The sequence below is a fragment of the Perna viridis genome, chromosome 13 (assembly GCF_037379345.1).
Source record: "Perna viridis isolate PV_CMFRI_1.1 ecotype Kerala chromosome 13, ASM3737934v1, whole genome shotgun sequence".
Classification (NCBI taxonomy): Eukaryota; Metazoa; Mollusca; class Bivalvia; order Mytilida; family Mytilidae; genus Perna; species Perna viridis.
In genome coordinates, this window is record NC_142457.1 from 33,617,948 (window position 1) to 33,642,465 (window position 24,518).

General features: G+C 33.4%; 1 protein-coding gene across 6 annotated transcripts in view; it reads right to left on the reverse strand.

Annotated features, from left to right (window-relative positions):
- LOC148600548 (uncharacterized) overlaps positions 1-24,518 on the reverse strand; it is a 227,300-nt gene that overhangs the window by 162,850 nt on the left and 39,932 nt on the right. The gene's annotated exons all lie outside the window — the stretch shown is intronic.

The window sequence follows — 24,518 nt, forward strand, 5'->3', positions numbered from 1 at the left end:
CTTCGCACGTGTTGTTTGTCGCTCATAGTCTGTCTTCCTTAACAATTATTCAAACATCTCTGAAACTACTGAATGGATTTAGATGAAACTTAACATGAATGTTCCATAGGGTATCCTACACAAACATTATGCCATTGGGTTATAGTGTTCAGTATGATGGGATCGCATTTGTGTGTCTGTGGTAAAATGTTCATAAACATCTGTTGACCATTGTTGGAGTTATTAACTTGTTTTGGCGTTTTGTTATATGTAATGTAATTTCTATATAAAATCTTATCATCCAGACTAACTAGAACTGAAGTTGACATGAATGTTCCATAGAGTATTCCGCATAGAACAGATGTTGGGATTTTTGAGCTGTCGGAAACCATGGCCGCTGTTACTAAAAATAGAATATAGGGGTCAGCAGAAATTTTTGGCATATATCTAATAAACATTTAGGTTTAGCCAAATTTTGACAGTGGTTAAAGTGTTTATCATGATTAGAATTGATGTAGTCAAATTTTCTTGTTAATTTGTTAGGCCATGTTGGAGTAATTGCCCCTTTTCAACGTTTTTTTTTTTTTAAATTCTTTTCGGACACTACTGGACCAATTAGAACCAAACTTGGTATGGATATTTTTTAAGGTACTCTGCATTATGCAATTAATGCCAATTCTGTCTGACTGTTGGAAAGAAGTATTTCCTTTCGAAATTAGTGACATAGTTGATAACAAGTTTGGTATTGATGTCAGTAGTCTTTTAAAGATAAGTTTTGAGTCAGGAGGCATTCCTTGAGGGTGAGCTTGTTATTCTCCAATACCAGATGAAATTTGTTTTACATGTATGACCAACAACAGGACAGGAAACTCACAGTAAGTTGTTCAAAGTAGGACCATCCTGTAAATCAACACTTCATCAGTGTGATGCAATGCAGGTTGCCACTAACAAGTATGAGCTATCGCCAGCCTTCATTTTCTGAAATTGAAAATATAACCATCAGTTGTGAATACAGTGGTCATGACAAAAATGTTGCAAAAATGGCCTACTACCGGTACATGCAAAAAGACAGTGATGTTAATAGTGATATATCTTAGATAGTTTATCCATCAATTAGCAATTTCAAAGGGATTGACTACTTAATATACACAGAAAGTCACAATATGAGTCAAAATAATGAAACACCAAAAGAAAGAAAACAAAGGCACATAAACCATATGCATTGTATTTAATGCAGGTGGCCACTGACTGGACTTACTATCAGAGACGTTCTATATATATTTTAAAAGCATCATAAAAGTTGTTCCAATATCAAGTGGTGATATCTATAGCCAGGATGAAAACGGACACATATACTTTATTTGGGAACATGTCATTTGAAAATGTACCAGCTATTAACCTTGCTCATTTGTGCTTAGAAGGCTGGATGAAGCAAAGTAAACAACTGTGTAAGGTAATAAAAATAATACAAGACTCCTAGGTGGTGGCTTTAGACTAAAAAGTGAGTTCAGTGTTGGTAAATATTGCCATCTTGCTTAAGGCTAAAAAAAGGCTTAAGTATTTTTTATCTGGTTTCCACGAAAAAAGCATGTGTGGAAGTGTTAAGATTTTGTTTTGTATCTATAGCATTCTTAGATTGTAAAAAATGTTGGTGAAAGTAAGTTGGTAAAAAAGTAAGATAAAAAAGTTCCATAGAATTAGGAAAAAAAGGTTTTTTAAGAAGGAATAATCAAGGCATGTACAATGTACTATCTTTAAATACACATGTATCTAAAAGATTAAAACTAGAAGCTCTAAAGAACCTGAATCGCTCACCTGTCTCGGTAAGCAACATTTCATTTTTATACGCCCAGCTAAGACAAGACATATTATGGTATAGCGTTGTCTGTCTGTCCATCGTCAACGCTACGGACAATAACTTAAAAAACACTTTCACTGACTTATATGAAACTTTGCTGAATTTTTCATATCTATTCACGTACAAGCTCCCTTTCGATTTTTAATAATTTCAGATTTTTCTTTTTTCTGTAATGAATTCTTATATTTAAAAAAGGGGGATTTTCAAGTTTTCAGACAATAACTAAAAAACACATTCGCCTACTTTTATGAAACTTTGGTGAATTGTGTATACATATTGACATAAACTCACTTCCGATTTTTATAAATTTCAGATTCTTCATTTCCATGTAATCGTGGATCGACATTAACAGTAGTCGAGTAGTTTTTTGACACCCTAATTTTGGAGAGGACTCCTTAAATATTTTCATGGAAGTCCTATGGGTAATATAAATTTTGACTTATAAGATCTAAGAACAGAACCATCATGACTGTTGTGGACTACCTATTTTACTTCTGACACAGTCGTGTTGACCACCAAACAAATGAAGTTAGTTATGAATTTTTATACTTAAAAAAGGGGGATTTTTAATTTACTTTTTTTGGGGTGAGTGGATAGGAGTTTATCATATAAATTTATTCAAAGCATAAGGACGAATTAAAAGGGCAAAGGGCGTATCATGCGCTCAAAGCGCAGCTCTTTATTGTAAAAGTGTCCATGATTTTTCTTGGATAAAAGTTCCTAATTTTTATACCCAAGAAACAATCAAATCAATTTTCATTAAATCAATTGTGTCCAGTAGCACAATAGTCCAATAAGGAAATGTTTTAAAGAAATATCGATAAAATAACCAAAAAAATTTCAAAAAGGGAAATAACTCCAATATGGCGTAGCAGACTAACACAAAAATTTGACCACAGAATGAGGTAGATCTCATCATGTTGAACACTTAAAATAATTCATGAAATCTGTTAAGCCATGCTTTGAGTTTATACCTTGAAAGGCAAAATTGACGTATTTTGTAGTTTTCTGCAAATATCTAAAAAAAAACTATGAAAGTTAGAAAGAAACTTTTAATTATTGAAATGTCCCTTACAATAAGGCCTACTTAAGTCTGCTTGGGTCAAAGTTGTTGGATGACTTCAGATTTTGGTCAGATTCAGTAAATTACAAATTTGTAAATATTTATTTTACACATGTACAGGTGGAGGGAATGAATTCTGTGTATATTTGATGTTTTGTGCTGATCTGTTATTTCAATCCTAAATTAGTTAAATTAAATTACCATTATGAATTGTTGAATTGAATTGAATAAGAATGATTTGAAAGTATTTTTTATTATGTATATTAGTTCATAATTTTATCTCAATATTTGACATGCAAGATACATTTACGTAATGTACAACTAGTCGTCATACACATTTTTTTACTTGTGCAACTGTGATATAAATACTTGATTGTTTCATCTTTTTGTTTTTACCTGAAACATCCTTATAGAGAGCAAGTGTAAACATGATTTCTTGTACATGATTTATATCAAACACTTCAATAAAATATTTATACCAACGGAACTTACTTCTTTTATGCATAAAACCGAGACAAAACACCTTTTGGTTTTGTTATTCAGGCAGGTGATAGATTATCAAAGGTTAACAGGAATCTGGTTTCTGGATTATTCATGGTTTTGTTTGATATAATTTTCTAGTACCTATCAATACTGGCAGTCAGCTATAATTGTAATACATTGTACAATAAAAGATTAAACCTATAAAAGTCTCAATTTGGTCAAAGTTGTCAGACAACTCTTTGTTAGAGTTGTTGCCCTTGAAAGGGCACTATGATAGAAAAGAAAGAAAAAAACTTTCAATTGATGAAATGATCTTAATGATAAGACCTGCAAAAGTCTATCAAGTCAAATCGTCTGATGTCTTCTTAAAAGAGACTTGCTCTTGATGGGTGAAAACATGAGAGTTTTTTTTTCGGCCAATTTCTTTAAAACTATAAAAGATAGGGAGAAAAACGTTCAATTGATAATATAATCCCTGTGATAAGGCCTACCAATTTCTTCACGGTTTAAATTTGTTGGACATTTCTTTGTTACAGTTATTGTCATCGAAAGGTGAAAAATGACACTTTTTTTTAGTTTTGAGCCCTTTACCTAGAAAACAATAATAGAAAACAAATTCAATTGATGAAGTTATGATAAGGTGTCGGACGACTCTTTGGTAGAGTTATTGCCCTTGAAATACTTTTTTAACATTTATTGTCAGTATATTGAAAACCATGATAGATAAAACTAAATTAATTGATGAAATGATTCGTTTGATAAGATCATCAAAGTTGTATGATGACTCCTTGTTACCGTTATTGCCCTTCAAGGGCAACAATTTACTAGATGAGCGACTCAGGCTCCTGAGGACCTCTTGTTGTAAAAGTCACTGTTTTACTGAAATTGTCAAAACAGTAACAATATTTTTGTGTTCACAATCCAGTACTTGTTCAATTCACGGTCAAGCTGCAATACTTGACATATTTCATTTATCTGTTCATGATAATTTCTCTCGCTTGGCAATGGTGTCTTTGGATGATATCAGCTTTTACTGGATTGTTATATTGATTGATTTTGGTTTAACGTCCTATGGCAGATATATCAGTTTAAGTATAAACGTATAAATCATCCTTTGTACTAGTCTGACAGTCTGGTTCTTTATTTTTCTTGTGTGCAGAAGCAACAGCCTGCATTAAGATATGCCACACCACTAGCCTAAGGACACATTACTTCTACTCCGGACCAACCAATCATCACTCAGTCTCCATAAATACCATGTAATGAGTGCTGAACTCTTGACTACAAGCAAATTAAGCAAATCATTACCTTCTGTATTGAAGGTAAACATAATATCATGAAACCACTCCGGTAATGCTATCAATTATTAATAACTTGAAGTTGCATGCGTTGTCCTCAACCACAATTCGTTCATATCGGACAACTTAATAAAGAATGTTCATAAGCCTTTCTATTAGTTCACTTCATTAATTCATGGTTTACTTCTCGAGGGTATCACCCTCCCCCATTTTTGGACTTGGGATTTCTGTCATTTTAAGAGTGTACTTTAGACTTAGGCAAAATGGAAACGGTAAATACGTCAAAGAGACAACAACCCAACTGGGATGAAAAGTGGACAGCTTAAGGCCAGCCATCGGTCTTCAATGAACGATAAGGAAACCCTCACACCATAGGGCAGGCTGCAGCTGGTCACAAAACAACATTATACACAGGTACACACATGCTAGTATATATACTCCAGCAACATAAAGTAAACTGAAAGTGAAAACGAAATAATACATGTATAGAGAGGCATGAAATTCCTGACTTGGGTCATGCGTAAAAATGCGGCGGTTTCAAGCACCTTTGCGGGATTACAACCCCCCCCCCCCTTATTAAATCTGGTCACACTCTTCTCCATATATCTAGCATGTCTAACAACTCTCTTCAAGCATAGAGTCAAAATTTTGTTGACTGAAAACGCATCTCACCATACATGTATATCAAGCCAAACCTGAAAAGGAAAGGAGCACAGTACAAGTCATCAAATGATACATGTATCTATACATGGATCGGTGTATAAAGCTACGTTTTCAATAAAAATAGCTTTAGCAAGTATCCATGTTACTTGGCTATGAGTCCTCCCAATTACATGTCATAAATTATCTTACATTAATGCTAATTATATGTTATGGAAATCAATGATATACATAATGTATATGCAAAATATTGACAATTTTTAAAGTGAAAAACTTCAACTACAGGATTTCTTTTCTTTCTATTTCATTCTGTGTTATTCAAAGACCTTTTTTGCTGAAATGACTCATATTGGTACAAGTAGTTAGAAGCAACATACATAGTTTAAATGGAACTTCACATTAAGGTGTTCCACAGGTATGACATATGTGCAAAAATGCGTTTAAATATAACAAATTGAACGAATTAAAACCTTACAGCCAACAAATTGTATTTCCGTCTGGATTATTATGACAATTAATTATGTAAGAATGCTTTCAATTAAGATACGGTGCACTTTAAGTCCTAAAATATATTATGTACATCTAGGAAACAACCGAATAGCTAATTTAATAAATCTTGAGCTATCTCTTGAGTAGATATTTTGACTGCTTACATAAAGAAAAAATGCGGGAAATTTTTCCTGTCATTTTTTCATCGTGTATTTCCAATAAACTTGACCAATCAATATTTTAAGACGGCAAACTTTACAAACACTTTTATTATTATTACTGTTTTTTATGTGCAACACCTTATACAAGTTTTGCATAATTCTTAGACAGAGAATTACTTTTAAAAATATCTGAACGCATTACAAAATTAGTAATGGAACGACTGGATATTGAATGCACAGCAAATTTTGTTAAGATTAAATATACCCCCACACTTTAGTGAAAGGACCGTCAGTCCTTCATTCCGTTATTCGTTATTCTTCCCACACCACTGGATCGAATTTAGTGAGACGATTACGTATCTTTATTACATGTTCTCATTGCGTACCTCTTATTTTAGATTTAGAATTTTGTCAGACAAATCAATTTGGGCGTTTCACATAGCAAAAGATGGATCGACTTCGTCATAAATAGGGAAAATGGAAGGGGCATTTCTTATTCGTAAATCCTCCTACGCCATAAAATGGAATTTAATGAAACTTTCGCAGAATCTTTGTTACATGTTCCCATTGCGCATGCACATCTTATTTTTGATTTTGAAACAAATTTTATGAGATATCGTACTTACGTTTTTAACACAAAATATCTCAAAATCTTATATATTTTAAAATATATCTTAAATCTACTAAATTGTACAAGATATCTAAAAATTAGAATATTAAGTAGTACTCAAAATAAGAATCATGCAAAATGTGATTCATGATTGGAAAGTGAATATTTTTATTGTTGATATTCATGTTTAAAATGTTATATGTAGCAGAAATTAACATGTGGTTTTTCATATATTCCTTGTTCTTAGGGGATAACAATTATACAAAATGTACTCCAGCATTCAAAATTAAGGGGATCTGAAATATAATAGAAACTATTGAGTTTCGATTTAATTTATCTCCCAAGAACAGACATATTAGAATCAATGATTATACATCTAATACAAAACATATAATATCTGAATTTCATTTAATGTCTGTCGAAAATATTTATCATATTCTTAAAGCTTATATATTTTGCTACATTTTGATGTATAGATACTTGAATTTAAGTTAGAGATAAATCCCAAATCTTGACAGGACGAACTATTTTCAGGGTAAACATTTTAATTTATTGACACAAAATGCCTTAATTGGATTACTAGTAACTTTCTCTAATCACCATTATCTGGCTTGTAAAATTTTCACACCTTGTTAATCTAATTAAGAAATGACTACACATTTTTAATCTTGTTATTAAGTTGTTTTGTTAGCCCATATGATAAAATGTATAATTGTTCATTCAGATGTGTGAATGTGTTCGTAGGGAATTTGTGTCAAAAATCAAATAGTTTCCATTGTATTTCAGTGTCATATACAGAGTTATCTCCCTTAATTGTGAATTCTACATTCTATGTAATCTTTATCTCCTAAGAACAAGGATTATATGAAAAGCCACATTCTGTGGTTACATTTGTTGTACAACGTTTCAAACAAATTATCAAAAATTTACAATTCGCATGATTCTTATCTGGAGTGCATACTTCTTCCAGCTTTTGTGCACCATTGCAATAATTCTCTCTCATACTCATCTATGATCTGAACACAATCAGAATAGCAGGCTTCATTTTTTAACATGATCTTTAACCAAAATATTTCAGATTTTGCTTTCATGGTTTCTTCCAATGGATGTGGGAAGTGTTTTGGAATAACAGAATCCATCCAGTTAAAACCATCCATGTACTGAGCTGTAATTCTGCCCAACAAGAACTTGATTGCTGTCTTATAAACTTTGTTTCTTCATCATTTAGGGTATATAGTTTCATAGATATCAGTTCATCTTCAATGAGGGGTTTCTTGTCGCCCAGTCCTGACAAATCTGCACGATCAGCTGTCCAGTCTGATGCAAAAAAATGGTAATCCCTATTTTTGTTGTTCATTCTTATGTCATTTGTTGTAACATAGATATCAAGATTATCACCATTAAATTTGCCATGTTTTCCAGCAGAAATCATTTTGACAATGTTATTAGAGGAATGCTCAGCAAACTGGTCCAAGATGTTACGCTTAGATTCATCTGAAAGTGTGATGTGAGTTCTCTGCAGTCGCTTCAAAAGGTACAGTTTAAATGGCAAGTAATGATAAAATTAAGTGATAAAAAGTAATTGGATAAAAATGTTATACTACACACATGTATATACATAAAACTTTGAATCAAAAGCCATTTGAGGATTATTGGTTTTATATACTAAAAAATAAAATAGAATATTTTTTCCAAATTACAGGGCCCATAAAGAGCATAAAAATTAAGTACAGTACAATGATCGAAGTAATGGAGTAGGCAATAAGAGATTACACACAAGTACTATAATATCACCATGAGCCTCAATCAGAATCATAGCTAAATATGTATAACAAAAACACATTGATATCAAATAACAGTATCAAGACCTATTCTTTTTAAGTTCTCCATAATAGACAAGTTTTCTTGCGTCTACAACTCGAAAAATTTTAAAGATTCATCTAAGTTTTCAAAGTTCTGATATACAAGTGTAAACAAGAGTTTTCAACATGTTCAAATAAAGCATATAACATATAATGAATGAATAATATTTAATATATACTGTTATCACAGATCAGCCTGGCCTGTTCGATATTGTCAATATAATGGTTTATTTGCTAAATATAATATTTTGTGTTGCTTTCATCCTTTGTATAACCTGTACACCAAAGTTCACTGACCTAGCATAAGGGGTTCATGTTGAAATAAACTTATCAGAAAACTTAACATCTAGCTTTAACATTGACCATCACTGCGGGGGTATATATGTGAAATTGGCATAAATTTGTGATGCAATGATGGCAATGAATCTAAACACCAAATATCATTGACTTGGGATATGGGGTTCATGTTTAAATGAACTTATCAGGAAACTTTATGTTAAGTGTGTGGACGCCGCAACCACTGGAAAAGCAAAACATGAGTCTCGCCTTCAGTATTTTGTCGTGGGTGAGACAAAAATTGCACCTGAAGGGAGTTGAACCCTTCACTCATAAAAACTGAGTCCTCCAAGCAAGTGCTTATTTCATATTATATATAAACACACATAGTTCAATCTTTTGATGTAATAATTTACCTTTTAAGTAGGACACTCATAAAATTACCTTATTGTCTGCATGGAATCTTATAGCTAGAGCTGTATAAATTCTTTAAACAGCAGATGCTTTTTTGTTCCTGCAGTTCAATATCATCCCATAAATGGTCCCTACTGTTGACAGCTTTGAGTCCACATCAACTTCGTCACCTACACGTACATGTAAAGCAATTTAAGATTATTTAAATCAGGAATCAGTTGCTCACACACACTAGTATAAAGGTATTTATTTGGAAAAAATTGTGGTATTGAATAGGTACACTGGTAGGGATGGTCTAGTTGGAAAAAAGTTTGCTTTAATATTATTGAAGTCACACTTACCTAGTCACGTTATTGTAACTAACACTTACCTACGGCACATAATAGTATCTCAAGTAATTCTGGGCATCTTGTCTTCATTTCTTCTACTAACTCTTTAAACCAATTTCTCTCAAATAATGTTTCTTGTTTATTATCAAAGACAATACTATGTCCAACTTTGCTCAATTGGGTGAGTTATTTTTCAATAGAGATTGAAATTTCCCTTTTATCAGATACTGATAGCAAGTTTTCCACAGACTGTTGATTTGTTAATGATAAATCCTCAATATCAATCTTTGTTGCTGTATATGAGTAATCTAAAGCCATAGTCTTTTGTGATGTACTACATGTATTTTCCGCTCTAACAGAACAGTACCCATGATCACTTAACGACTCTGCATTATCCAAAGCATGTGGACTAGCCAATACATCTTCAAACTTTTCAATACGACATGTATTTCTATTGTCAAGAACGAACAACATGTCATTAAAAAACAATTTAATCTTAGACATTTCCTCTGATTTCAGAGGGTTACTTCTTGTAAAAAGTAAAGTATCGAGTCAAAAAAGTCGAGTATCGAGTTGAAACAGTCAAGTATCGAGTCATAAAAGTCGAGCATCGAGTTAAAAATGTCGGTATCGAGTTAAAAGAGTCGAGTATCGAGTTGAATAAGTCGAGTATCGAGTCAAGAAAGTCGAGTATCGAGTAAAAAATGTCGAGTATCGAGTTAAAAAAGTCGGGTATCGGGTTTAAAAACTGCATATATATTAATACCAACTTACAGGTAATTCACGTGACAAAAGTAATTTTCAAAACGTTACATAAACAGTAAAAACGTCCATGGTAATAAACTTAAAATGTTTAAAGCGTTGTTTTTAGGTATATCTCTCTTTTTCTTTTCTTTTCTTTTCTTTTCTTTTCAGGGTCTGTACGGCCGAGTCCTAAACGCAAGACACTCCCTTTTCCTTTTTCCTCCAAGCGGTCAAAATAAATCTGTTAAAAACAACTTCATCTAACTTGAATATCAATTGGATAAAGATCTTTGGTATATTTCTTCATAATCTATTCATATTTTTCAGATCAACTTCAGGTCAGTTAAGTGAGGGATTAAATGTGGTCTTAGTGTTATAACGTGATTTTTGTTTTATTTTTCATTCAGGGTTACAGAGACCCAACTGTTTTGATGAAATAGAATATATATATATATATATATATATGTCATTTTAAAACAGGAGTTTAAACAATACTTGTATGACTCTTAAGCGACTATGTTTTTCTTTTCAATGTTTCTCCAATCAGCAATAAGCCTTGATAAAAGATATTCTAGGTTTGAACAGTCAAGCGTGAATACGACTTTTAAGGAGCTTTTATTCATTTGGATATTTCTTATTAGCTTTACAATAAGACTTTGTGGAAAAATAAAGAAGGAAAACTATCAAAAAAGTCTGCCATCAAATGTATCTGTGCAATAAGTTTTGGCACCAAACACGTGATAAGAGCTTTAGACTTAAAGACTTGCCAATTTTAATTACATTTTTTATAATCTTTCCAGAATTTTAAAAAATCACAACCCCCGGCTTTTTCGAATAATTTTTCACACGGTCACCAATTTTTAAATTCTAGACTTTTTTTCAGAATCCTGAATGCTGCATTTTCTGATGAAATGATACTTTGTACAATATTTTCACAGAAAGGATAGATATTGACAATTTTATCTTATAAAAAAATTCAAGCAATTTCTTTGAGAAAAATTGAGTGGTCCTTAACTTATGGTCAAGTGTATATTTTAGGAGTTATCAAATAATTTGAATTTTTTGTTTTCTAGGAAAATTGAACCCAAGGCAAAGTAACCTTAAATATTCGAAAACATAGACGAATTCATGAGACTCAAACATATAAAGGAGATCGATTATATCATTATGGTGCTATACTTTACTTCCTATTACACCGTGCTTTTTCTTGCATGACTAGATTTTTCCTATTTGTGAAAAATACCACGATCAAAGTATTTATTACCCATATACATTGTAAAACAATTTGTAACTCCGCAAATTTTCTAATTTCGTCTTGGATTTTCTGAATATTTTTTTCTGTTTGGACAGAACTGACTTGATTTAGGAAACACTTTACTGTTGATACGATGTCGTTTGGAACCATTTTTCGTCTTCCTCCGACAACAAAGTTGAACACCGTCACGTTTTATGTGCGTACATGTCTACTTTATACAAGGCTATTTTTACTGTTATGCTCTAGGGTATGTAAGTTTCGTCACATGATTTCATGAGAATGGGTCCTCATCTCCCATTCAAATGCATAGAGATTCGTCATTAACGCAGCTTTGAGTTCAACGTTAAAAGCAAAATATATTTTTGTGAAAAAAATACTGATAGAAAATGACAAATATCTAGTTCTACTGAATAAAAATGTTAAAAAAAGCATAGAAATAGAAATTTTTGCATAGTGATACAGCGTTTTCATTTCCCGGAAGTGAACAATAAAATGCAGACCGGCCTTCGGATTTCAATACGTTCTACATCTAAAATTCCGGAAGGAAAACTGAAACTAGAACCAGACGTACATACCCTCTTGGCACGGGACATTTCTCAGATGTTTAAATATAAAAAAAATACAAGGGAGTGTCTTTTCATATTACTTTTTATCTTGATGTTTCGTGTTTGTTTACCATAATTATATCATTTCTGTAATTGTGTTTTTTTAACTCGATACTCGACTTTTTTTACTCGATACTCGACTTTTTTTACTCGATACTCGACATTTTTTAACTCGATACTCGACTTTTTTTGACTCGATACTCGACATTTTCAACTCGATACTCGACTTTATTAACTCGATACTCGACCTTTTCAACTCGATACTCGACTTTTTTAACTGATACTCGATACTTTATCAAAAGTGAATCTCTTGATTTCACAGGTGCAACTAGATTACCATTTATGCCTATTTTTCTCATCTTTTTCTATAGATTTCTATAGATACTTGACTTTTTTAACTCGATACTCGACTTTTTTGACTCGATACTCGACATTTTTGACTCGATACTCGACCTTTTCAACTCGAAACTCGACTTTTTTAACTGATACTCGATACTTTATCAAAAGTGAATCTCCTGATTTCACAGGTGCAACTAGATTACCATTTATGTCTAATTTTCTCATCTTTTCTATAGAATTTACAAGTTTGTCAGCTACCGATTCTCTACAAGAAACTTTAAGAGCAGAGGGGGTGTAGTAGCTATCCTCTTTTTCCTGATACATAGATAATTAAAATTTTCATTTATATTAGAGATAGAAGGAAATGTCAGAGATGGTAAAACAAGCTAAAAACAGGTCAGATATGCATATAATGGCCAAATATGAGGGAACACTATAAAATACGCGGGTTTCGAGGAAAAATACCGAGAAACCACAAATTGTCCCCAAGTGCCTGTGTTTCAAATCCATATTATGGGCGCATCCATCTTAAAATGAACATTAAATACATCTACATAGAAGATTTCCGAAAGTAGTTCCAATGGCAGCTGACGTAATACAGACGAGGTATGAGGAGGGTACGGACTCGGCCGAAGTTGCGACGAGTGAAAATCAGATGATTACTTTGGTGTAACGGTTTATCATTCTTCAGGTATCCAATAACTTCTTCAGGGCAAAAAGCCTCTTTATCTGGTGGAATTTAGTCAGAAGGAGGAATAGATGCCCTATGCAAATCTGATTTTAGATGATAATTTACCAATCCAGTACGTCCACATAAAATTTAATAATTTTCGAAGTTTGAATGTAATAAAAATCAAGTGCTGAAAGATCTACTTTTAGTACTCCAGCAGTTCTAAAGGTTGTCTGGCAAGCTAATTTCTGACTTGGTGCTATCTAACCTTAAGCAACAAGTGCGATACTCGATTGTTAAAGACTGAACTCGCTCACCGGTGCTCAGATGTTGGTGGTCGGGGCAATTTTGACACAAAACTTGCATATTCTTATTTGCAACGACTTTGCCTCCCTTAACCCTTAAACTGTTTCAAACAGTCACTATATACGGGTGTTAGAACTGGAAAAGCCGGGCAACAACCGACAGCCAATCGAAGCTCGATTCCTGGAGATTGAAGCTTATTAAGTCACTCACCGGGGCTTTACTGTTTGCAGTTGGGGCGATACTGAAATAGGGCAACAATCAACAGCCAATCGATACTCGATTCCAAGAGAATGGAATGAAGTCGCTCACCGGGGCTCTAGTGTTGGCAAACGGGGCGATTTTGACACAAAACTTGCATATTTTTATTTGCAACCACTCCCCACCCCCTTAACCCAAATTGTATCAAACAGCCACTGTTTAAGAGTTGTAGAATTAGATTAAGGCAACAATCGACAACCAACGATACTCGATTCTTAGAGATTGAACTCGCTCACCGGGGCTCAATTGTTGGTGGTCGGAGCAATTTGAGACAAGAACTTGCATATTTATATTTGCAACGACTTTTGCTCCCCTGAACCCGAAGTGTATCAATCAGCTACTATATAAAGGTTGTAGTACTGGAATAGGGCAAAAATCGACAGCCAATCGAAACTCAGTTCCTTGAGTTTAAAGTCGCTCACCGGGGCTCAAATATTGACAATCGGGGCGATTTTGACACAAAACTTGCATATTTTTGATTTATTCAACGGGTCACGGTTTTCCTTTCCTCGTTTGTCTACCCCGGACTTGACTTTTTATGAGCAACTCAGCGGGTGTTTCTAGAAAAGCAGAGGACGCTAACCCTACCGGTGCACCTGGTCCATGCTAATGGAGAAAAACTTTTTAGCTTTTTCATTGGAAAACAATATTATAATGCCGATCGGAAACTTAAAAGTAGTAGAATTTACAATCTGGCTCTTAGGGCAGGTCGTGTCATAGGAACTCGGCATTTCATTGTATCTCTATTACTGAATCAATATCTTTAGAAGGCAAATTTGACAAACACTTATCTTTATTTCTGGTCGTTATTTTTTTCTTAATGTGCCACACCCTATACACGTTTTGCTTGATTTTTAGACAGAGAAGTACTTAAAGCTCTGAACGCATTGCAAATGAGTACTGGAACGACTGGATATTGAACACACAGCAAATTAAAAATACCCCCCACTATAGTGAGAGGGCTCTCCGCCCTTCCTTTCCGGAACGCTTGAGGGTCTCTTATTCGTTTTTCTTTCCGCACCACTGTATTGAATTTAAAAGAAACTTTACGGAATCTTTATTACATGTTCCCATTGCGCATGCAACTCTTATTTTGGATTTTGATAAAAAAAATTATAATACAAGATATGTCATAAACTTTATAAGATATCTAATATATTCTAAAATAGATCTAAGGCCTACTAAATTATATAATATACCTACAAATTGGAATATTAAGTAGTACTCAAAATAAGAATCGTGCAAAATGTGATTCATGGTTGGAAAGACTACATATTTTTATTTTTGATATTTTGTTTGAAATGTTATAGTAAGTAACAATTATTAATAACATGGATTTTTATATAACCCTTGTTCTTAGGAGATAACAGTTATAAAGAATGGTCTTTATAATTCAAAATTAAGGGAGGCTAAAATACAATAGAAACTATCAAGTTTTTGATGAGAATTATCTCCTAAGAACAGACAGATTGGAATGAACGATTATACATTTCATTAAATGGACCCATTAAACAACTTAATAACAAAAAAAAAAAACAAAAACAAAAAAATGCGTAGCCATCACATATTACAGAATTGGCATTATTATTACAAAGACTGTTATTTGAATATAAATTCGGCATGCCATAGAAAATAAAATGTTTGTTTGTTATATCTTTTTTTTTTTTGTTTATTGAAAAATATACAGAATGTAACCCCGTGATTCAGAAGCAACCGAATTGTCGGGTTATGTTCATCTATTGGACACAACACATATAAAACGTAAATAAAACGTTTAAAGCGATCGCGCATCGTTTTATAATCTGCAATTTGGACAGCTGATGGTCTCCGAGGACTTGTTTGCTGGAACAAAAATTCGCAAATACAATGTTCTTGAAAATGAAAACAAATAAATACGAGTAAGAGTAAGAGCTATCTTGTCAGATTATTTAAAATCTTTTATTTACTGCGTAGTTTAATTAGATATATGAATTTTTATCAGTTAAAAATGATCAGATGTTTTTCTTTTTTTGTTTATTTATTAAACGGGGAAGACACAATTTCAGCAATGTTTCCTAAAGAAGAAAAAAAATTAAAAAAATCTAGACGTATCATTGTTAACTGTTTTGTGAATTGAAGACAGACAGTAACTGTACTGTAAAGGCAGGGGTATCATTGGATACCTCCCAACTAATTGTTTCGTACTTTAAAAGAGACAATTCATTTGTCATTTATCACGCCAATGAAATAAAATTAATACAAAGCTGCAATAAAATTAGAGATTAACTTCTTGAATTCTGTATCAAATGGCAAAGCCATAAGGCAAAAACGCTCTGACTTTGGATTGTGAAAAGTTTAACTTTATAATTTTTGCATTTAAGAAATTAAGAACTTTGGAAATTCAGTACGTTAAGATTATAAAACATAAATGTTTGGCCCATTATTAGTTCCGAATTTATTAAAGATAAGAGCTATAACCAAAACTTTCCTTTTGAAAATAAAACGTTTGGTTGTTTGTGGCTCTACTATTCCTTCTTGATTACCGTCATAACATAAAAACTAATCCAAGCCAGAGCTTAGTGTTATAAATCCCTGTACCGGTATTACATGTACAACTCATAAGGGATTCACTGATACTATATTATGCAAGTAATTTTCTCACATGCTTGTTTCAGGTCCTTTTTGACCCCTACTACTATAGGAACATATGCAAAAATATTTTCATTCATGCTATGGTTTGGAAACAGAAAATTATTTTTTTTTGTCCTTTTCACCTTTACTTTCTGTATGTTTCGGGTCATAAACCCAACATCATTTAGATCCACTATGGTACAATTCTATAGAAATTCCTACACTTCAGTTAAATAGTGTAACAGTCCTTACGAAACTGTTGACGATATAATCATTGTGTGTTTGTTTTGATGCACATTTTCCAGAAACCAGATGACCATTCTTAATTAGCCTTTGTTGTGGACCTAACATGAATTAATGGATAATAAGTGCATAGATGCATAAACAATTCATTATCTATCTTTCCTACCTCTTTTTATTTATTAGTAGTTATTCAAAGACTTTTGAAAATTATACGATCCGTTAAGTTAACCTAACATCTAGATGTAGCTGCTACCTCTCTCTTTTATTTGTTATGTTTGTATATATGTATAAATGGTGGATGTAATAAAACATTGAACACTTATTAACTGTTTAAAAAACTATGGGTTATGCAACACCATAGTTTTTATGGTGCCGTGTTGAGGATTTTAAAATTTTTTATTATGTAAATTTCGAACCGTAATCGAAGTGATCACCGGAGGAACATGAAACAGCTTATCTAGGAAGTACTTAGGTTAATGGCTTTAGTAGACTTTTATTTGCTACAAATGACTTACCAAAACATTGGGACTGTATTTCATGATTTAGCAAATGATGTTTCTGGGTTGACTAATTCAAAAGGTGCCCAAAGTGTCGCTCAGTTGATTCCTTCGATCGTATGATGGTGATCCAACAAAATTTAAAGACTGGATAAAAAATAAAGAGAAACATGCAATTGTGTGTAACCTACCACTTGAAAATGTTAAATTGGTTGCATTTCAAAACAGTACAGGTTGTGTTAGCTCCTTCCTAAAAAGATTTTTTTATTAATAATGAAGATATCACATCGCCTGCATTAAAAGCTGAATTAGCTACAATATTTGCAGAAATTACTGATAGTCATTACGCTTTTCAACAACTTTCGGAAGTTAAACAAAAACCTGATGAAACTGTTCAAATGTTTGGTGAAATATTATTAAATCTAGCTGAAGAAGCTTGTATGAATCAATCAGGTGGAATTCACATTTTATTTATTAGTAGTTAATCAAAGACATGTGATATCTATACGATACGCATTACAGTTAATAAGTTAATTATATATTATATATAATTATATATATATAAACTGAGAAATTGAGTTTCTATTAGAAAAGTGTAGTAGAGTGTAGTTAACAGTTAGTTGTAAAAAGACCAGTTCTAGTCTTAGATAAGTTCAGTATAAATTTACGTAACATCTAGATGTAGGTACTAGCTCTCTTCTATTTGAAATGTTTATATATATGTATAAATGATGGCTTTAATAAAACATTGAACACTTATTAACTGTTTAAAAAAGATCGAATGTAATACAGGTACAAAGACCAGACATGGAAGAGTTATTAGGGGAACCAAGGTTATAGCAGTGATCAAAAAAGAATGTTATCCAGGGATAAAGACCGGACATGGAAAACAAACATACACAAAAAGAACACAAAGTAACTAAAATCATACATACAAAGTAACAAAAGTAAATGAGCGAATCGGACTTTACTAAAACTGGGAGCATGGACCATGCGCACCGGTAGGGTAAGCGACATATGCTTTTCTAGAAACACCCAACGAGTTGCTCATAAAAAGCCGAGTCCGCGGTAGACAAAGGAGGAAAGGAAAACTATGACCCGTTGAATGAATCAGTTTTCATGGTGCAGATGGATACACCATAACGATCCACGCGTTCATGATGACGACCATAAAACTTTTGTAGTTACGACTTCAATCTTGTAGCAACATAACCATTCTCCAGAAGCCTATTTGTTAGATTTCTAGCGCGATACAAAAAAGTCTGCGTAGTTTCGGCAAGCTCTGGCATAACGTATGAGTTGTGATATGAACACTCCATACGCAGGTGCTGAGGGGATGTTGCCACAGATGAAAGGAAACTTGACAAGTCTGAATGAAAAGTCATCATGTTTGTCGTAAAGTTTGGTCAATAGTTTTCCCTCACCATCGATTTCTACGTGTAGGTCAAGATATGAGGCTGAGTTCACAGTGTCTGTAGTGTCCTTTATCTCAAGTTCTTAAGGGTAGATGCGATGTACCAAGTCCCCGAAATTAGGATTGTTTAAAGATAATACGTCATCTATACAGAGGAAACTGAGGTTAAATGATCTACCCAAACGGTATTCTTTCTTTCGGATCAGATCAGCTATAAAGTCAGCCTTATAAGAGTGAAGAAATAGGTCAGCACGTAAAGGAGCACAATTAGTTCCCATTAGAATGTCGACCGTTTGTTGAAAAACACGTCCACCACACTGGACAAATATATTGTCGATTAAAAATTCCATCATTTGGTAAACATCTTCCTCTGTATGCACTCGGCTTTCTTTTTCACCTACAAGTAGGCTAGTCAGCGGCAGTAGTAGAGTCTTCGACTCCCCCTGCACTAGGCGCATATCCAATCCCTGTGATAATAATCACTAGTACACTGCCCTACATGCCAGTGGCGTAAAGGGCAGTAAGTAAGTTCCTCTGTATATTTGGAAGACGATTTGGAATTATTTCTTACGAAGTATGAGGAATCTCTACCAAGAACTATATATTTGTATCTAGGTGTACCATCTTTTTTGGAAAAACAATGATGTATAATGTCGGAATTTTAACTGAGTATGGGGAATAGAAGTATACAGAGTTGAAAAATCATAGGTTTTAATGCTATCATGTCATATTCAGATAATAGTCTTGAACTGATTGTCTCCAAAAGATCTTCCGATTTTTTCAGGATCCACATTGAATTAATACCACTACGGGAGTAACTAGTGTTGCGGTAGGACTCTCTTTGACAGTTGTGAGTATAGAAGTTAAATGTTTTGAAAGAGGTTTGGTGGTACATTGATCCAGCTATGAAACGTTGTTTGTGTGGATTCTTGTGGAGTTTAGGAATCCAGTACATAGACGGTAAATCACAATCATCGTCCTTGGTAGAGAAACCAAAAGAGGATAGCACAGATTTATGGTTTACCACTATGTCTACTTCTGATAATAAACATTGGATGTAAAACGTTTTGCAGACAAAAACAATGTTGCTTTGGGCTTTGTCTGCTGGTACGACAACATATTTGTCATGTATAATAGAAGATGTTTTTGCTACAGCGGGGTCTTTGAAAACTGATGTAGCCTTGGCACTCATTGACCAACTTAAAAAATGACATTCGTTTCAAAATTAAAGAGCTCACGGCCTTTAACCACTCTGACAAAGACTAGTAGCTTAAACGTTATTTTACTTTAATAAAAAAGAAGCAACGTGTGTTACTAACAGATAAAACTGAAGACGGATCCCAGCCATCATGTGCTTAAAAATTCAATGGATTTGCAATTACAAAATGAAGGTAGGTCGGTTTATATAGCTCCGTCATTGTTTTCAAACATTTTTATTTTTAATTTCGCTATTGTTTCCTACGAAAAATAGTACCGTTCTGCTATTGCCAGCATTGGTTACAGGCGTTTTCCAATTATTTCTGTACCTAAAATTGAAGAAATCAGTCTGAGAATTGAGCATTTTCATTAATTTTACACATAATATTCCATTTCACTAAGAACAGATCTTTTCACAAGTTTTCGTGATGCCTATTTCACCCCTTACAAATACCAAGCTCAAGCGAGCGAAGAATAAAACAGAGACCAATAAGCCCGATCAAGCTAGCGATCGAACAATAAGGCTGCAAACAATAAGAAAGTGCGGGAAAACTTCAATGTCTAAACACCATAGAACATAACAAACCCACAACGGACTTTGCCATTTTATTTCATATTATTATGTATCATTGGATAATTTCGTAACAAAATTTTTGACACTATTGTATTTATACACGTACTTTTAATGCATTTTAAACTGCTTTATTGAAACTGAGATTGAAAACTTTTTGTAATTAAAATAAATAAAATTCTGAATGCCTTCATAGACATAAGATATTAGTTTGCATAATAATATTATTAATTAACTAATTTTGGACCCTGGTTTAGGGCCCGATATGTAAATGTCTGGATATGACATTGATAAATCTGTCAACTTTAATTATACAACTCAATTCAGTTACATACCGACAGAATTATGTTAATTTTTTTTTTAATCCGATCTATAAAGATAAAAAAAGAAATTACATCCCTTTTTTACAAAAACATACAAAAACAAAAAACAAATGAAATAACAACAAATAATGACCAACCATTGTTTAATTTCACTCCTCCACGAAAAAAGATTTCTATAAAAAGTAATTCGTAACAAGAAAGAACAAAATAATGTGTTGGGGGATCCTGATTGTGCGGGAACGATCCATATTGAACACCCCAGAAATTTGATGGTTAACTAACCAATATATCGAAAATTCAGCCCTAAATTGCTCGGGCGTGAACAATAAAAAAATTCCAAACATGGAATTCAAATTTGGCAAAAAAAAAAAAAACGTCATGTAGGGAACACCTTGAAGAGGTGTCCCCTACATGAAGTTTTTTTTTTTTTTGCCAAATTTGAATTCCATGTTTGGGCGAACGGTTCATATGCACATCCTTGAAATTGAGTGGTGAGCTAACCGGTATAGTGACTAACGAACCCAGAATGGCCTGTAAAAGCTTTGCCGTAGGAAATGTTTTATGACACCTTGAAGAGGGGTCCCCTATCTGACGCTTTTTGCCAAATTTGAATTCCACGTTTGGGAGGACGGTTCATATGCACACCCTGGAAATTGAGTTGTGAACTAAACGGTATGGTGTCTAACTAACCCTGAATGACCTTTAAAAGCTTTGCCGTATGAATTTTTTATGACACCTTGAAGAGGGGTCTCCTACACGACGTGCATAACAGTCGTTCCCCTCGATATTTTTATGTATATTGGTTATTTATTATTTATAGAAATGTTTTTGAGGAGTGAAATTTCACAGTGACGATTAATTATTTGTTTTTATTTCGTTTATTTTTTTTCTATTTGTTTACTGTTTCTATTTTGTGTGTGTGTGTGTGTGTGTGTGTGTGTGTGTGTGTGTGTGTTTTGACAAAAGGGGGTGGAATTTATTTTAGTAAACTCATTGAGACGTTAAGGTTTCCCACACGCACAATACCCAAACGCTCTCCAAACGCACGATAAGCGGACATGCACTTCTATAGTGCGTTTAAACGAACGCTATTTTGGTGCGTTTAAACGCACGCTATTTTGGTGCGTTTAAACGAACACTCTTATGATGCGTTCAAACGAACGCTTATATCGTGTGTTTAAAAACTGATTTGTGTTATGAAATTAAAGTTTCTCAGATCTACAGATGAGGACACTAACCCAGTGTCCAAAATAAATTATATCAGTATGAAAACTACTTTCTAATGCCTATCTAGGAAGAGCTAAATAACGAATGAATTAAACTGTTCATTCTCTTATTACATGGAATATAAAACATTTAAAAAATAGTAATTAGTAGATTCGACACTCTGTCGCCTTTAGATTCAGTCAATGTTAAGTATAGAAATGGCATTCAAAATTTTATTTTAAAAGTTTTTAATCTCAATTTCAATAAAGCAGTTTGAAATGCATTTGAAGTATGTGTATAAAAATAATATAGTCAAAAATTTTATTACGAAATTATCCAAGCAATATATGTGAATGGCACAGTCCGTTGTGGGTGTGTTATGTTTTATGGTTTTTAGGTATTGAAGTTACCCGCGCTTTCTTATTGTTCGCTAGCATGATCTAGCTTATTGTTCGCTGGCTTGTTGTTCGCTAGCTTGAGCTTGGTCTTACAAATGCATAATTTTGACCGGTTTTGAATGCAAATTGTATATAAAGTAGAATCTTTTTGGGATAGGACCCATGTAGTTTCAGTGGTAGGAAATTCTGAATTATGAATAACCTGTAAATCTTAAGAAATGTAGGTAGCATATGTTTTATTTCATTGATGCATATTTACAATGAATATTTTGTATGTACACATGAGCTAGGCAGGGAAAATGAGTATTTTTAGCATATACAAATTTCATGTCAGCCTAAAACGCTGTTTCCGGGCTCATAACACATTAAAAGAGCAATCAAGCGAACCAAAATTCTACTGGAAATAAAAAAAATTAATCCAGGGAAAAGACCAGACATGGAAAATAGACAAACACAACTAAGCACATAAAATAAAAATAGTACGTTACTAGGCCAAAGTTGAAATAAGCAGTCCCATTGATCCAATGAAAATATTTTTGACTGTCTGACGAACAGATAAAGAAAATGTATGCAAGTTGTTTGAGAGTAAAGCATGGTTTGTAGTTTTGATTAAATGACAGTCACGAATTGTTGCAGTAAAATAGCAGGTACTCGGTATTTTGATATGTGACCCAAAAACGGAAATACCGAACGGCTAAAAACAGAAATCCTCTTGTTTCTTGACTGGAAAAACAATAACAACTTACCAATTAAAAAATCTCCAAGGTCAACACATAAAATGCTGCTCGCACATTATTGTTTCGACTAAATTCAGCACAACGGTCGAAGTTCTGCTTATCTGGGAAACCTATAACAAAGAACCCAGCATATGAGTCTTCAGTAAATGCCATGTGACTGTCAGCGCAAAATGTCCACAAATTATCGAAGTCCTCTCGGCTTGGAATTAACACAATTCCAGCTGCGTGTTCGAATTCTCCGCTGTACAATCTATTGGCCATTATTATGGTAGTTTGAATAACCAGACGTGCTGAATGCAGCAATGGAATGTTATCGAAAGCCGGAAACGGAACACAATACAGGCATCGGAATGCGAAACTAAAAGGGATGGTTATATTATTTGGACTAGATGTCATTATAAATAAAGGGGGAAATAATATATCAAAAAATTATTTAACTCATCGACTTAAAGGATATATAAGTGGTTTTCCACCAAGGCCAGCTTACAACAGTTTACGGATAATCGTCCGTAAGCTGGCAGCGGAGACCAGTTTATCTAAGAAAAGTTCCTGATATATTTTATATTAGAAACAGGTCTGGAAAGAATAAATAATGTGTCATGCAGCTTTGCTTGACTTCAATAATTGTCATTTGGGAGAATTAATTTAATTTGTATTTATATGCAGACGGTATGCAGGTAACTGGTTGATATATTACGTCATTTTGCATGCTCATTCGCAAACTAAATGTGAAATATATATAACAATACTGATCTCCATTATCAAAGTTGCTTAATGTTTTCTTCGTCGTTTAAAATATGTGTTTGCAACACTTTTGTCATATAATCCCAAGTAACCTGCTATTTCTATACAACAAAGATAATTTAATCTGCCTCTCATCAAGGCCAGCTAATTACTGCAGTACGTAAGCTGGCATCAAAGGCTAATTTTAGTACATGTAGACGTTCTTCATATATGAGAATACTCCAGCAATGCTAGAGGTTGTCTGGCAAACTATTTTCTGACTTGGTTGGAGTATGGAGGAGCGGAATTCATTCTAGGACCAAACTAAACTCTTGAAACGTGAGAAACTATTCTCACTCCTACAATGGTTTGTAAGACTTTTCTATAAAGTAGCTACAGCAAAACGATGACTTTTCTTACCATAAGTATACACCAGCAGTGCTAGAGGTTGTCTGGCAAGCTTTTTTCTGACTTGGTAGTGGGGTATGGAGGAGGAACAGAATTCCAACCTCTTTCGTTGTAGGAGTAACCATAAGCACTGGTTTTGATCTTTGAATATCTAGTATATTTTTGTACCGGAAAGTATATTTATACGATTTCACAGAAATGCCATGCCAAAGGCCAAAAATTAAAATTGCTAAGAATTGGAAAATTGTAAGTCTGTTTAGTAAAAGTATACTTAGCTGCTGAGATGTCGATGTCTTTCTGCACAAATTACTAATATGAATATCAAATTTATGTTTATAATCAATTTTAATACTCAATAGTTTCACATGATTTTCACAGAATAAATTGCAACTGAAACAATAATAGTAGCTTTTTTTTTTATCTAAAGCTAATCGCCAATCTTTTAGCAGTCTCCGTAGTGTAGTTTGACACTCATGGCCCTACGTAAAAGCAGATAAATAAGGGTGAAAATTGTATCAAAATATTTGCTCAA